The sequence below is a fragment of the Carex rostrata genome, chromosome 2 (assembly GCF_964058835.1).
Source record: "Carex rostrata chromosome 2, lpCarRost1.2, whole genome shotgun sequence".
NCBI lineage: Eukaryota > Viridiplantae > Streptophyta > Magnoliopsida > Poales > Cyperaceae > Carex > Carex rostrata.
The window spans coordinates 275,001-280,000 of NC_135919.1; positions in this window are offsets into that span (position 1 = coordinate 275,001).

The window sequence follows — 5,000 nt, forward strand, 5'->3', positions numbered from 1 at the left end:
AAGCGGAAGCGGCTAACGTTGGGCAAAAGTCACCCGAAAACAGTTCAGCGGGGCAAATTTTTGAAATTTTTTTTGAAATTTTGAAATTTTTTTGAATTTTTGAAATTTTTGAAGTTTTTTTGGGTTTTTGGACTTTTTTTGAATTTTTGAATTTTTTGAATTTTTTTGAATTTTTTTGAATTTTTTTGAATTTTTTGAATTTTTTTTGAATTTTTGAATTTTTGAATTTTTTTTGAATTTATTTGATTTTATAAATTTTTTGTGATTTTTTGAGATTTTTTTGAATATTTTACATGGGTGATTTCGACTTGGGGGATTTTCAGGGGGTGGTAACCCTGGGCGTGGCTAGAGCCTCAAAATGCATATTCCCCTATAGGGGGGCAAGGTTTTCAAAAATGGGTGCCCCCTCATGTACACGCGCGTGGGTGTACATGGCCCCGTCGGTGCCAGCGTGGGTGGAAAATGGCCCGAAAACAGCCCAGCGGCAAGCGGAAGCGGCTAACGTTGGGCAAAACTGACCCGAAAGCAGTATAGCTTGGAAAATTAAGCGGATGCAGCCAATTGATGGCGAAAACTAAGCGGATACGGCCAAGTGACGGTGAAAAATGGCCCGAAAACAGTCCAGCGGCAAGCGGAAACGGCTAACGTTGGGCAAAAGTGACCCGAAAACATTTCAGCTGGGGGAAATTAAGCGGAAGCAGCCAAGCGTTGGGCAAAACCAAGCGGATACGGCCAAGAGTCGGTGGAAAATGGCCCGAAAACAGTCCAGCGGCAAGCGGAAACGGCTAACGTTGGGACAAAGTGACCCGAAAACAGTTCAGCTGGGGAAAATTAAGCGGATGCAGCCAAGCGTTGGGGAAAACTAAGCGGATCCGGCCCAGAGTCGGTGGAAATTGGCCCGAAAACAGTCCAGCGGCAAGCGGAAGCGGCTAACGTTGGGCAAAAGTGACCCGAAAACAGTTCAGCGGGGGAAAACTAAGCGGATGCGGCCACGCGTTGGGGAAAACTAAGCGGATACGGCCAAGAGTCGGTGGAAATTGGCCCGAAAACAGTCCAGCGGCAAGCGGTAGCGGCTAACGTTGGGCAAAACTGACCCGAAAACAGTTCAGCGGGGGAAAACTAAGCGGATGCGGCCACGCGTTGGGGAAAACTAAGCGGATGCGGCCAAGTGTCGGTGGAAATTGGCCCGAAAACAGCCCAGCGGCAAGCGGAAGCGGCTAACGTTGGGCAAAAGTGACCCGAAAACAGTTCAGCGGGGGAAAACTAAGCGGATGCGGCCACGCGTTGGGGAAAACTAAGCGGATACGGCCAAGAGTCTGTGGAAATTGGCCCGAAAACAGTCCAGCGGCAAGCGGAAGCGGCTAACGTTGGGCAAAAGTGACCCGAAAACAGTTCAGCGGGGCAAATTTTTGAAATTTTTTTTGAAATTTTTTTGAATTTTTGAAATTTTTGAAGTTTTTTTGGGTTTTTGGACTTTTTTTGAATTTTTGAAATTTTTGAATTTTTTTGAATTTTTTTGAATTTTTTGAATTTTTTTTGAATTTTTGAAATTTTTTTTTTTTTTTTGAATTTATTTGATTTTATAAATTTTTTGTGATTTTTTGAGATTTTTTTGAATATTTTACATGGGTGATTTTGACTTGGGGGATTTTCAGGGGGTGGTAACCCTGGGCGTGGCTAGAGCCTCAAAATGCATATTCCCCTATAGGGGGGCAAGGTTTTCAAAAATGGGTGCCCCCTCATGTACACGCGCGTGGGTGTACATGGCCCCGTCGGTGCCAGCGTGGGTGGAAAATGGCCCGAAAACAGCCCAGCGGCAAGCGGAAGCGGCTAACGTTGGGCAAAACTGACCCGAAAGCAGTATAGCTTGGAAAATTAAGCGGATGCAGCCAATTGTTGGCGAAAACTAAGCGGATACGGCCAAGTGTCGGTGAAAAATGGCCCGAAAACAGTCCAGCGGCAAGCGGAAACGGCTAACGTTGGGCAAAAGTGACCCGAAAACAGTTCAGCTGGGGGAAATTAAGCGGAAGCAGCCAAGCGTTGGGGAAAACCAAGCGGATACGGCCAAGAGTCGGTGGAAAATGGCCCGAAAACAGTCCAGCGGCAAGCGGAAACGGCTAACGTTGGGACAAAGTGACCCGAAAACAGTTCAGCTGGGGAAAATTAAGCGGATGCAGCCAAGCGTTGGGGAAAACTAAGCGGATCCGGCCCAGAGTCGGTGGAAATTGGCCCGAAAACAGTCCAGCGGCAAGCGGAAGCGGCTAACGTTGGGCAAAAGTGACCCGAAAACAGTTCAGCGGGGGAAAACTAAGCGGATGCGGCCACGCGTTGGGGAAAACTAAGCGGATACGGCCTAGTGTTGGGGAAAAATGGCCCGAAAACAGCCCAGCGGCAAGCGGAAGCGGCTAACGTTGGGGAAAAGTGACCCGAAAACAGTTAAGCGGGGGAAAACTAAGCGGATGCGGCCACGCGTTGGGGAAAACTAAGCGGATGCGGCCAAGTGTCGGTGGAAATTGGCCCGAAAACAGCCCAGCGGCAAGCGGAAGCGGCTAACGTTGGGCAAAAGTGACCCGAAAATGGATCAGCGGGGGAAAACTAAGCGGATGCGGCCACGCGTTGGGGAAAACTAAGCGGATACGGCCAAGAGTCGGTGGAAATTGGCCCGAAAATAGTCCAGCGGCAAGCGGAAGCGGCTAACGTTGGGCAAAACTGACCCGAAAACAGTTCAGCGGGGGAAAACTAAGCGGATGCGGCCACGCGTTGGGGAAAACTAAGCGGATACGGCCAAGAGTCGGTGGAAATTGGCCCGAAAACAGTCCAGCGGCAAGCGGAAGCGGCTAACGTTGGGCAAAAGTGACCCGAAAACAGTTCAGCGGGGGAAAACTAAGCGGATGCGGCCACGCGTTGGGGAAAACTAAGCGGATACGGCCAAGAGTCGGTGGAAATTGGCCCGAAAACAGTCCAGCGGCAAGCGGTAGCGGCTAACGTTGGGCAAAACTGACCCGAAAACAGTTCAGCGGGGGAAAACTAAGCGGATGCGGCCACGCGTTGGGGAAAACTAAGCGGATACGGCCAAGTGTTGGGGAAAAATGGCTCGAAAACAGCCCAGCGGCAAGCGGAAGCGGCTAACGTTGGGCAAAAGTGACCCGAAAACAGTTCAGCGGGGGAAAACTAAGCGGATGCGGCCACGCGTTGGGGAAAACTAAGCGGATACGGCCAAGTGTGGGGGAAAAATGGCCCGAAAACAGCCCAGCGGCAAGCGGAAGCCGCTAACGTTGGGCAAAAGTGACCCGAAAACAGTCCAGCGGGGGAAAACTAAGCGGATGCGGCCACGCGTTGGGGAAAACTAAGCGGATACGGCCAAGCGTCGGTGAAAAAGGCCCGAAAACAGTCCAGCGGCACGCCGAAGCGGCTAACGTTGGGCAAAAATGGCCAAAAGCGGTGGAGCAGGGCGGTCTGAATCTATGCATCCACATAAAATGGGGGGTAAACCTGGGGGATTTCCAGGGGGTGGTAACCCTGGGCGTGGCTGGAGACCCAAAATGCATATTCCCCTATAGGGGGGAAGGATTTTTGGAAGAGGCAGCCCCTCATGTACATGCCAAGCGGGGTGTACATGGCCCCTGTGGGTGCCTCCGTCGGTGTAAAATGGCCCGAAAAACAAGATTATGTTACCCGAAGACACGATTATGTTACCGAAAAAACACGATTGAGCGGGGGCAGTAAGCACGGTTGAGCGGGGGCAAAAAACACGGTTGAGCGGGGCAAAAAACACGGTGCAGCGGGGACAAAAGACACGATTTTGTTACCGAAAAACACGGCCCGTCGGGGGCAAGGAACACGAATATGTTACCGAAAAACACGGACCACGCGGGTTGAAATCCCCAGCCGTAGAGCCGGCGAAACACGGTGGGGCAGGGCGTCTAAGCGTGGAGGCGCCCGTAAGACCGATGCGGGTTGAAATCCCCAGCCGTAAAGCCGGCGAAAAGCGGTCGGGCAGGGTGACTCCGCGTGGAGTTTCGCCCGTAAGGCCGATGCGGGTAGCCGCGCGGGTTGAAATCCCCAGCCGTAAAGCCGGCGAAACACGGTTCATTGGGGCGCCTAAGCGTGGAGGCGCCCCGCAGAGACCGAGCGGGTTGAAATCCCCAGCCGTAAAGCCGGCGAAACACGGTTCATTGGGGCGCCTAAGCGTGGAGGCGCCCCGCAGAGACCGAGCGGGTTGAAATCCCCAGCCGTAAAGCCGGCGAAACAAGTTCGGGCAGGGCGACTCCGCGTGGAGTTTCGCCCGTAAGACCGATGCGGGTAGCCGCGCGGGTTGAAATCCCCAGCCGTAAAGCCGGCGAAACACGGTTCATTGGGGCGCCTAAGCGTGGAGGCGCCCCGCAGAGACCGAGCGGGTTGAAATCCCCAGCCGTAAAGCCGGCGAAACACGGTTCATTGGGGCGCCTAAGCGTGGAGGCGCCCCGCAGAGACCGAGCGGGTTGAAATCCCCAGCCGTAAAGCCGGCGAAACACGTTCGGGCAGGGCGTCTAAGCGTGGAGGCGCCCGTAAGACCGATGCGGGTAGCCGTGCGGGTTGAAATCCCCAGCCGTAAAGCCGGCGAAACACGGTTGAGCGGGGCGCCTAAGCGTGGAGGCGCCCTGCAGTGACCGAGCGGGTTGAAATCCCCAGCCGTAAAGCCGGTGAAACACGGTTGAGCGGGGCGCCTAAGCGTGGAGGCGCCCCGCAGAGACCGAGCGGGTTGAAATCCCCAGCCGTAAAGCCGGCGAAACACGTTCGGGCAGGGCGACTCCGCGTGGAGTTTCGCCCGTAAGACCGATGCGGGTAGCCGCGCGGGTTGAAATCCCCAGCCGTAAAGCCGGCGAAACACGGTTCATTGGGGAGCCTAAGCGTGGAGGCGCCCCGTAGAGACCGAGCGGGTTGAAATCCCCAGCCGTAAAGCCGGCGAAACACGTTCGGGCAGGGCGTCTAAGCGTGGAGGCGCCCGTAAGACCGATGCG